The sequence below is a fragment of the Lynx rufus genome, unplaced genomic scaffold, assembly GCF_022079265.1.
Source record: "Lynx rufus isolate CCGP_SWC_20201006 ecotype Redwood Valley unplaced genomic scaffold, mLynRuf1.p SCAF_7, whole genome shotgun sequence".
Classification (NCBI taxonomy): Eukaryota; Metazoa; Chordata; class Mammalia; order Carnivora; family Felidae; genus Lynx; species Lynx rufus.
The window spans coordinates 112,788,474-112,801,104 of NW_025814889.1; positions in this window are offsets into that span (position 1 = coordinate 112,788,474).

Below are 12,631 nucleotides of genomic sequence, written 5' to 3' on the forward strand. Positions count from 1 at the left end.
ACGCAAATGAATTAAGACTTAAATATTAGACCTGAGACAGTAAAACTCTTAGAAGAAAATATAGGAAATAGGCTTCTTGACATTGGTATTGATGAAAATTTTCTTTTTGAGTATGACACCAAATACACAGGTAATGAAAGCAAAAATTAACAAATGAGATTATATAAAACCAATAAGTTACTGTGTAGCGAAAGAAATAAAAAATTAAATTAAAAGGCAAACTACAGAATAGGAGAAAATATTTTCAAGCCATGTATCTAATGATAGGTGCATTTCAAAATATGTAAGGAACTCAATAACATAAAAGCAAATAACCCAATTAAAAATTGTAAAGGAATCAAATAGACATTTCTCAAAAGAAGACTGACAGATGGCCAACAGGTACATGAAAAGGTGTTCAACATCATTAATCAGGGAAATATGAATCAAAACCTACCCGCCTGACACCTGTTAGAATGATTATGGTCAAAATGAAAAGATAACAAGCATTGGTGAGGATGTAGGGAAAAGAGAACACTGTTGGGAAAAAAAGGAAATGCCACTCTGGGAAACAGAAGAGAATTTCCTCAATAAATTAAAAATGCAACTACCATATGATCCACTGATACCACTTCTGGGTTTATATCCAAAGGAAATGAAATCAGGATCTCAGAAAGATCCCTGCCCTCCTGTGTTTATGGAAGCATTAATCGCAATAGCCAAGATATGGAAATAGGCAATGGATGACTAGATAAATAAAATGTGATGCTAAATGAATAAGCCAGGCACAGAAAGACAGGTATTGCATAATATTACTTAGATAAGAAATATAAAATGTTGAACTTAGATAAACAGAGAGAAGAGTAGTTGCCAAAGGCCAGGGGAATGGGGGAAATAGAGGGATGTTGACCAAAGGGCACTAACTCTGTTATAAAGTAAGTTCTAATATATAAAATAAAATAAAGTAAAATAAAATAAAATAAAATAAAATAATAAAATAAAATTTTAATTTTTTAAATTAAAAAATGAAATAAGAGTTCTAGAGGCTAATGTAAAGCATGATGACTACAGATAATAATAATGTATTCTGGGGGCGCCTGGGTGGCGCAGTCGGTTAAGCGTCCGACTTCAGCCAGGTCACGATCTCGCGGTCCGTGAGTCCGAGCCCCACGTCAGGCTCTGGGCTGATGGCTCAGAGCCTGGAGCCTGTTTCTGATTCTGTGTCTCCCTCTCTCTCTGCCCCTCCCTCGTTCATGCTCTGTCTCTCTCTGTCCCAAAAATAAATAAACGTTGAAAAAAAAAAATAATGTATTCTGTAGTTGACTTTTGCTAAGTGAGTAGATCTTAGGTCTTCTTACCACAAAAAAAAAAAAAAAAAAAAAAAACGAAGACAAAAACAAAAAACTGTAACTATGTGAAGTGATAGATATGTTAATTAGCTTGGTTGTGGTAATCATTACACAAAGTATACTTTTATCAAAATACCAAATTGTAGGCCTTGAATATATACAATTTTTATTTGTATATCATATCTCGGTAAAACTGGGAAGAATAGAATTAAACTCTAAAAGTTCCCCAAATTTTCAGTTCTCAGAGACATATAACCCTAATGGTAGACTGGAGAGCTGGGAGGGATAGACATTGTGATGGAAAACTGAGTCAGCGGTCAACTTCACAGCCACATTGCATCATCTATGTCCTAAGACAAATCTCTAACATCCATCCCCAGCCCTAACACAAAAACAGTTTTAGAGCCAATGCAAAAGTAGCATGCACAAGTTCTCCATCTAAAGAGGGGTCCTAATTTTAAAACAAGCTGAAGTAGTTAAACTTTTAAACTTTTATTACCGTAGTGTTTTTCATTCAAAATGGTGTGGCTTTTTTTTTTTTTTTTTTTTTTTTTTTGAGAGAGAGAGAGGGCACAAGTGAGCAAGGGGCAGTGAGAGAGAGAGACAGAAAGAGACAGAGAGAAGCGGGACTCACCTGAAACGGGCCTCGAGCTCACCTGATTCAGGACTCAAACACACCAACCCTGAGATCACGACCTGAGCTGAAGTCAGATCCTTAACCACATAAGCCACCCAGGCGCCAGGTGTGGCATATTTTTGTTAAGTGACCACAATGTATCAGGTGCTGTTCTAGGTCTTGGAAATCCAACTAAAAGCAAAACTGACAGAACCTTTGCTTGCCCTATGGAGATTAAAAACTAATAAGGGAAGATAGATAATAAACACACACATCATCATCATTATCATCATCATCATGACAATGGTGTTAAGAGGCCATGTATTATATAATATGAAGTGGGAAAGAGATAACACCAAATAGTATCTGGTTAAAACAAAATGGTGGAAGAGTTATGTGAGTAGGTGGCCACCCACAGCCAACGCTGTAAAATGCTTACTGTTTGTCAGGCCCTGTTCTCAGCACATGATATGTATATTAACCTACGATGTGAATTATGTGAAGGGGCAAGTCAAGGCAAGCATTTGGAGAAAGACTTCCAAGTCTAGAGAGAAGCAAGGGCATAGAGTCTAAGACAGGAAGGAACTTAGCATGATTAAAGAGCTGAAGGAGAGGGTGGCAAGTGCTGAATCAGGTAGCAACTGGTGAGGCATAGTGAGGAATCTGAACCATGTTCTAAGTGCCGTGAAAACAACTACAGAGTTTTAGGCAAAGGAGTGATATGATTAAATTTACATTAAAAAAAAAATCATAAAACCAGGCACTTGGAAAAATGGAGTCAAGGGAAATAGGAGTGAACTCAGAGTGCTGAATCAGGAGGTCATTGCTCTGGTCCCAACAGTAGCTGAGGACTGCTTGGTAGAACTTCAGATTGACCAGGACCTATTTCTCCTCTGAACCAGCATAAAATTTTGTTTATACCCATGCCTTGTACTATTATAATCCTATTTTCCAGTTTTAGACTCTTTTGGTAGCCGGGACTAAATCTTACGCATCTCTATTTTCTTCTTCTAGTTCCTGGGCATATTCTATATGGCAGAGAGTCAATGATTATTTTATTCAATCAAAATGAACACAGTTATAATATTCTCCTACTGTACCTGTGCTTTTACAATGAAAATGTACATAGTGTATTTGGATAAAAATTTCAGAACAAAATACTAGTCATGTTTTTGAGCTTTAGATTGTATAAGGTGTTTTTTTTTTTAATTTGGCTTCACTTTTCTTTCCCCTTATAATACTGCCAAATGTGAAGTTTAAATCCACTTTTGAGTTAAACCAGTTCAAATAAAGCTTCGAGCAATTTTTAAGAGGAGGAAGAATATGTTTTTTTGCTGAATCATAATTCAAAAGTAATAGAGCTAATTGAATTTACTCTTTCTAATGTGGGGGTGTCGGTGGGGGGAGTGGTAGAGATAGAATGTGGAACAAATAAAAAAATAACATCCCTAATAAGACTAAGCCTGTAAAGTTTCAAACCCAAACAAATGTCTTGAGACGTTGTAAACAAGTAAAGATGGAAGCTAAGAAAATTCCTTCACCTTTAAAGGAAAGCTTCTGCAGTTTGACATCAAAGATCTTAAACCAAGATAAATCATTTTGCTTTTTGAAAGGAACAACCTTTCAAGAAAATACTGCTTGAGGAAGACTCATGAATATATCTAATACATCCTTGGTGAGAAAAATTGTGAGAACAGATTGTGGAAAGAGAAATATGAGAACAGCAGAGGTTGAATTTAATGATCCATATTTGTGCTCATTCTTTTCTTCTTTTCTGATTATAACTTCTCATTGTATTTCCTATCCCCCTTCCAATAAATGTACCATATACAATACAGTTGCTCTGTCGTCTGTGATAAACATCTCTCCATCAGCACACATACACACACACCCAGGAAACAAATCACATGAACTTCATAATATTTAGAAACACTAGACCTTTTTCAATTTCAGAAGAAGGGAGTTAATAAAAGGAGAATACAGAGGAAATACTCAGGAGATATTAAACCCTCTGAAGAGTGCTCTGAAGAAAAAGCTCTCCATAAGGATGTGAGCAAACACTTGGCCAAACTGAAGAAACAGGAAGGAAGTGCTTACTGGAGATTTGTGTGAGATCAGGCCAGCAGCAGCTGAAACAAAGCCCAAGGAGGTTTGTAATACTGTTATCAAAGTGATCTCTTCATCTCCCATAAAAGTCACTTTATTGTCCCCTGTGATAATTTTTTTTAATTTTCTAATGTTTATTTATTTTTGAGAGAGAGAGAGAGAGGAAGGGCAGAGAGAGAGAGAGGGAGACACAGAATCTGAAGCAGGCTCCAGGCTCTGAGCCGTCAGCACAGATCCCGACGCGGGGCTCAAACCCATGAACTGTGAGATCATGACCTGAGCTGAAGTCGGATACCTAACCGACTGGGCCACCCAAGCTCCCCTTGTCCCCTGTGATAATTTACCATCTTGTGCCCACGATAAGAACCAGCTCTAAATTATGCAAATTTCTTGTAAACTTAGTTACACCAGAATGTATCTCCTGAATATTCTTCAGATATTGACTAGCAAAGCTTTCTCAACTTGGGGAGATTTCTTCGTTCTGTGTTTTCCTGGAACTGAGCTCCTGCCCATCTGAGCATGGTAGCTTTTTACATCCACTACTATGACTATTTGATTAATGCCTGCCTCATTTGCCCCACTAGTGAACTGACACTTTATAAATAGCTGTTGAATGAAGTGAGTTTGTGACTTGAATTTCTTAGCTAACAACAGCTGCCATATACATATACATACACATACATATACATATACATATACATATACATATACATATACATATACATATACATGTATATATATATATGCCACAGATATAGATTTATAGATTTATATCTATGGTGTGTGTGTGTGTATGTGTCTTTATTTTCCAGGAGTTTTAATTAATTCCTTTTCTACCACACAAACACTGAAATTAGAAGAAATAAAATAAACTGAGAAATTTTGACACAATATATTTTTGTTTTTGTATTCATTATCTCCAGAGTTGGACTTAGACATATGCAGGTTAGGGAGGTAGGGAACCCATCTTTTCAAGTGCCTGCGTAATATACCAAGATAGACTATATACTGAGCCACAGAACAATCCTTAATAAATATAAAAAGTTGAAATCCAAAGAAATCAGTAACACAAATAGGAAAGCCTCTAAATTCTTTGAAACTAAACAACACATTTCTAATTAATCTGTGGATCAAGGAGGAAATCTCAAAGGAAGTAAAAAACCACATGGATCTCAAAATGGATTGTGAACAATGCAGACATCTTTCAATGGGTGTAATGGTTAAATGTAGTATATGTGTACCATAGAAGGCTCTTAAGCGATGGAAAATAACAAACGACTATCGGCTACCCAGATCACCAGAAAATTGTGCTGAGTGAAAAAATCAACCCAGAAAGATTGCATACTGCAGGATTTTATTTGTAAACTATTCTGGAAGTGAGAAAATTATAGACATGAAAAACAGATTAGCGATTGGCAGGGATTAAGAATGGTGCATAGGTAGGAGGGACATGCTGTGGCTGTACAAGGAATTCTGATGAGAATATTCTGCATCTTGACCGTGTCAGTATCCTGGTTGTGATAGGTTACACTAGCCCCCACCCCCCCTTATCCGCAGGTGATGCCTGGAACCGCAGCTAGGACCAGACTCTGTAGGTACTATGGTTTTTCCCATACGTACACACCAATGATAAAGTTTAATTTATGGATTAGGCCCGGTAAGAGATGGACAACAACAAGTAATGAATTAGAAAATTATAATGATATGTAATACAAGTTAGGCAAATGGGGTCGCTCTCAAAATATCTTATTGTACTGTGCTCACTCTTCCTCTTGTGAGGATGAGAAATGATCAAATGCCCAGGGGACAAGATGAAACAGGATGAATGACACAGGTGTTGTGACCTAGCGCTAGGCTACTGCTGACCTTCCGATGCCATGTCAGGAGGCAGATCATCCGCTTCCAGATGTTATCATTGCAGAAAACTGAGTAAAGGATACATGGGCTCTCTGTTATTTCTTGCAACTACATGTGAATCCACAATTATTCTAAAATTTAAAAAAGAAGTTTGATAAGATAACTATGATGGGTATGATTATTATTTTCATTTTTTTAAAATAAGGCAATTTAGGCAACCGAGTTTAAGCAGTTTATTCATTGTGAGAGGATTATTAAGGGACTGGGATTTGAAGCACCTGGCTTTTGAGATCAGAATTCTCACTCTTAACTATAAAACTTTACTGCTTTTGCTTTTCCTGGCAACACTTGGCCCACCAATAAGTGGGCTTTTGCCTGGTTACCTAAATTACATGCCACAAAATAATCTTGTAACACTGCAAGATAACCAAAATTGAACATCAAACAGCAAGCATTCTTATTTTGCATAACACATAAAAGGCCAATACTCAAACTCTTTTACATAATGATTATGACCATAACAAATATAGATGACATAATACATATGGATGGCATTCATTTCTTTCTATGAACTAAATTTAAGTGGCTATTTTTTTTTAATTTTGTTTTTTTACATTTATTTATTTTTGATAGAGAGAGACATAGCACAAGCGGGGGAGGGGCAGAGAGAGAAGCAGACACAGAATCCTAAGCAGGCTGCAGGCTCCAAGCTGTCAGCACAGAGCTGGACATAGGGCTTGAACTCATGAACCATCGGACCATGACCTGAGGGGAAGTCGGATGCCCAACCGACTAAGCCACCCAGGCGCCCTTAAGTGGCTATTTTATTTCAAATTGTATGCAATGGCTTATAAGGGCTACTTGCTTTTTTTTTTTTTTAATCAGGGTGACTTTAAAAGTTCATGATTATTAAGGAACTGCTTGGAAATCAACAAAGTGCACACAGGTCTCAATTCAGTTAAAGAAACCTTCTCAATTAAAAAGCATCATCATATAGAATCTATCTTAATTCATAGATCATTAACAAGGTTTGAGGTTTTAGTCGTATTGAGACAGCAGCCCTGCATTTAAAATCTCATGACGAATATGAAAGACTGTGAAACTTTCTGTGAACAAGATTTAAAGATGTTCCACATCTTATCACATTTTAATCTAATATAAACGGTCATAATAATTTGGCATTATTTCCTTAACTTCTCAACTGTTTTTTTTTTTTTTTACTTCTCAGTGCCTTATGAGGAAGAGAGAACATCCTCAACTACACATGGCTGATGTAGCTAAGGCAGAGAGGAACCCTAATATGTCCTGACCTTCTAACCAAGGCTAATAATAATTTCATTTCAGAAAAAGAAAGAATTCTCATACATTGCCATAAACAGAATGACAAAGTAATAATTTGATATAACCTAAATGAAAAGTTATTAGTGTATAAAGCTGCTCCAGAAGTCATTTATTAAAGCACACCAGAAATGGGAAGTTGCGATCAGTGATAAAGTGTGTATTTACGGATTTAGGAAACAGTGTAAGGCAGAGGGTAGGAACATGACAGTCTTCTGTATCAGATTGCTCCTGGACTTTGATCCCGACATGATTATTTTCAATGGGCACATCATGTAATCTTTTCCTGCTTCACTTCCCCAGAGCATTAAATGGAGAAAATGCTAGCAACCGCATGTAGTTATTGTACAAATGAAATGAGATACTTTACATAAAACCCCTTAGCAGAGCTCCTAGCTTAGTCCAAGTGCTCACTCAGCGGTAGAAGCAGTGAATGTTGAAAGTCATCACTGAACAAGAAAAGTTTTACTAATGGAAAGAGCGGAGGGAAATGCTTATCAGTATAAAATCTGTGACAAGCGCTTTATATTCAGTATGGCCCTAACTCCAGTCAAGGACATACACACACCTCAAGTTTACAGATAAAGAATGGAAACTTTGTCCAATTTTAGCAAGATATTAAATGAGTTAAAGCATGTACAAAGGATTTCCAAGAGCTTTTGACACACAGTACGTGTTCAGTAAGTTAGCTCTTATTGATATCACTGTTACTACATAGTGAAGAAAAATTAGAACGTATTCTGTTGGACACAAAAGCACATTATACATCATAGAGGTTCCCAGGTGGCTTAGTCGGTTAAGTGACCAACTCTTGATTTGGGCTCAGGTCATGATCTCATAGTGTGTGAGTTCGAGCCCCACGTCAGGCTCCCTCTCTCTCTCTCTCTGCCCTTCCCTGTGCTCTCTCTCTCTCTCTCAAAATAAATTAATACACTTTTTTTTAAAAAGAACACATTATACATCATAAGTTAATTATAAATTAGCCATGCTTTTGTATTGAGGTTATAAACCATGCGCTAAGAGTAGCGACTATCTGAACACTAGCAGAAGCTCCTGAGTAAAATGTAAGGTCCTTTAAGTCTTCTTTAGTAATCAGGGTGAAGAAAGACAGTAGGAAAGACAGGTCTGCTGCTCAGCCGAAAGCAGCCCTGATATGCCATTACTGGGGCTGATATTGCCCAGATCAATGGTCTGTTCACCATCTGAGACAGTAAATTTCCAGGTGACTTTAAAACAGGCATCCTTCTAGAACACAGAAAGAAAAATAGCTTTAATCTCAAATTGACCATCACTAAAAGAAGTCTAATTAATTTTACCTAGTTAGAGGCCATACTATAGGTGGGCGTAGAGATTCAGAGATTAATAATATACTGTCTCTCTCTTTTAGAAGCTGATGGGCGTACAGGAGAAACCATCAGATCAAGAAATAACCTTGTGCAATGTGGCAATCACAGCGAAATAAAGATAAAGGATGATGGGAAAATATATACTTAATTATTCCACAAATCAAAGAAGAAAATCACAAGGGAAAAAATATATAGCAGATATTGTACACCATTTCATTTATTCACTCGTACGTCAAGCTATTATTACTTTACTTGACCCAGATATTCAGTTAACAATCAGACCAAGCAAAATTTGATACAACCCACAAAGTAATCTGGGTATTTCATGTCAGAGTCATGACGTATTAATTATGCTCAAGAAAAGTGAATACTTTTCCCAATATTAAAACACTGAGTTTAATTGCAAAGTTTATATTAGAAAATTATTTATTATTCACGTCATCTTTAAACAGTATTATTAATAACTGTTAGTCCACAAAAGCATAAATGCCATTCTTATATTTTTCAAAGAGACCTATTATTACCTAGAATTGGAACCAGTGTAGTAATAAATGTATGAAGACACTTACTACGGACGGCTTTAAGTAGATATTTTGCTTGCGATGTGTTTATATTTGTCTGTAGAAAGTTTAAGTTAATTTTCATGCCAAAAGAACTTCAAGGCATTCTCACCTATAAGATCATCCCATGGAAATTACTCCATCTTTACACAGAAAGGAATGTGATGCCTTTCTCCAATCACTCTTACATTGAGCAAGTTTTTATATTTTTCCTGTGCAACTTCACACATCAAATGTCATTATAACAGCTTTGTTGAAAAATAATTTAAATAACTATATGGGAAAATTACGGGGCTTGGGATGGAATAGTCTTCCAATGTAATAGTTTTATCTGTGTGGTAGAAAAGATTCTAATTTAGACCTGCCTCAGTGCTTGAAAACAAATGAACATAATGTTTTATGGAATTTCAAAACAATAAATAAAATGACAAGGCAAAAAATTCAAACTGTAATTGTAAATCATAAACCAGTCCACCCTATAAAAAGATAAAGGGGCAAAGTCAATTCAAATGCTTTGTTCCCCGCTTTACCCCCACCTCCCCGCCACCATTTACCAAATTAAGGCGAGTGCCAATGGCCCTCTAGTGGTGATGTACTAAGGTTATAGATTTTTACACTCAAAGGGTAAAAAAGCTATCTCGTTTCAGAACTACTAAAGTGAAACATGTTCCTGTAAATGCCAAATTCTAGGAATATATTTTTAAATCTCCGTGTGGGATGTAAGTAGACAATTTTTCCTCAGCCAATGTGGGGTTTCTTCTTGTACCCCTCAATAAAAGATATGTCAAGTGAAGATGACAAATCGGGATACCACATGGTACATCATAATAACGCAGCACTTTTGCCACATTAAATTTTGCAAAAGGTTGCAGATGAGTCACAGTAAAAAGTTCTCCAAGAGCCACCGCGCATCTCTTTATTGCACCTTAATGTTTTTCGGCAAGCCTCCTCTTACTGGAGCCCTGGCATTTTCTTCAAAAGGACTGCCAATTGTCTTAATGTTGCTAAGATGTGCAGAAATGACTCTTGAGGTTTCAGACGGGAAGGCAAGTGCCGTCATCTCCTGCGCAGCCTTCTTCCTAGCGGAGCTTCCTGATTTTTCTGGACAGAATGCTCCTAAAAAAGCCCTCCCAACATTAAATGTATCATAAAGAATACATGGTATACCGTCTACAGGACACTGTTTGGTTCCTGGCCATAGCAAACAGCGGTCCTTAAAGGGGAGGATGCCATAGAGGTTTCCTCCTCTGTGTAAGGAGAGACTTGAACTCATTTTTGTAAGTTAGTGCCCGGATGTCCCAACATGGATCATTGACATTTAGAAACTTTGCCCCGTTTGGCTTAAAAAGCAACCCAAAACTTTGCTATAGCGGGAATAATCTCTGATTTTGTAACAACAGAAAGCAGCATTTAATCAATTCAGCTTCCAACTAAAAGATGACCCCAGAGCTCAGGAAGCAGTGGTGTCAGGAGGGGTAGGAAGTTAGATAGAATATGCGCTCATTCATTTCACAACACCCTGCTGCCCAAGACATGGGGCTGGTTCACAAGGCACCAGTTAGTATTATAGGAATTAAGGGAGGGAGGGAGAGAGGAGGAGGTCAGTTTTTCCTGTTGGCATGAAAACCTTTTGGAGCGCAATAGTTTTTTAAAGCAAACAAAGAAAAAACAAATCACTTTTAGTAATTTATTATGAGGTGCTAAGATTCTTACTTTTTCTTTTCTTTTTTAAAGAGAATGTCCAGATGGGTAATCAGGGCTAAAATGTCATGAGATTGCAAAAACCAAATATAAAGCGATTGTTTTGCAACCGAAATTTCCTTTGTTGTGTACACTTAAAAGATTTTGGATAATTTTTCTGCTTCACTATAAATGCAAAATGTATCATTTGACATCTGCAAACAGAGACAAGTTATGTTCACCTTAAATTCATGGTGATAACATCTTTCTTTTAATTTCATTTTTTAGAGTTTATTTTCCTCGATTTTAATGCCCAGGACTGTCGTAAAGGGCATTGGCTTTCTGATTTTTTCTTATTTTTGTAATATTTAATACTCTATTGACTAAAAATATTTCTTAAAGGAAATATGATGCATACACATGCAATAGATAGGCTCATAAATATGTATGCACATTATTTATATGCATGCAATATAGGTGTGTGTACATATATGTATACATATGCATACACACTCACACACACATACATGAATCTTGACCACATCTGAAATATGTGAGTAGTTTTCTAACTATAATGTGATGAACTTTGAAGAGAGAAGGTTGAAAGAAAAAAATGCACTATATTCTAAAGCCAAGTCCAAGATTTTTCTTGCTATCTAATGAAATATAATTGTGCAATGAGACATTATCTTAGTACTTAAAAATATTTAGCAAAATAACCAACGTCATAGATACAATTTGGGCTACAATTCACCACACTCACGCTGATGTATGTAAGTGCTTTGGATAGAAGAAAACTGCATTCTTTTAAGCTGTGAATTTTTTTTTTTACATTTATATTTATTTTTGGGAAACAGAGAGAGACAGAGCACAAGTCGGGGAGGGGCAGAGAGAGATTGAGACACAGAATCCGAAGCAGGCTCCAGGCTCTGAGCTGTCAGCACAGAGCCCGACGCGGGGCTCGAACTCACAAACTGTGAGATCATGACCTGAGCCGAAGTCGGACGCTTCAGCGACTGAGCCACCCAGGCGTCCTTAAGCTGTGAAATTTTAAGTTAGATATTTTATCTAACTTTTTTGGTTATTTGAGTCCTGAGTCTTCAATGATGCCTTACAGATTGATGGTCGACCCCTGGAGAGATGAAACAGACACCCACCAAAGTTGAATCCCCCTCTGCTATTTAGTATATTTGTGCCCTTAGTTAAGAAACGTTAAATCTCTGCAAGTGTTTTCCTAATCGTAAAACACTACTTAACTCCAGTTATTCAAAGGAATAGAAGAAACAAAGTATGCCAAGTGTTTCTGCACAGTTTTTATTATAGGAGCTTGGTAGATGGCAATGCGTGATTGTTACAGGAGAAGAATGAGTGTGGTGATAAGATGAGTTGGTGCACGTCCAACTGGTGCAGAGAGGTGAGTGAAAGGTCAGGGGACAAAAGGACAGGTTGATTACCAGCTGTATATTTAGGAGGGATTGAATCTGTGGAATAATTTCTCAACTCCGCACCTCACTTTGCATTTGTGGTCACATTCTCTGTGATTTTTGTTTTGTGCATGGTCTAAGGTTTATTTTCCAAAGACTCTTTATGGTTAGGGAGGTATAAATATAGGTAAAATGAGTGATTTATTGGACACTCAAAAATTACTGGCTGTCTTATGCAAAGAAGAAAACTATGGAATTCAACTTGGAATGTGAGTTTAGTCATTTTAAGTGCTAAACGTATGCATGAGGAATGAATTATAATTATCACCTTTTAGAACGATGCAAACTTTGGCTTCTAGAACAATACCTGCCAAAT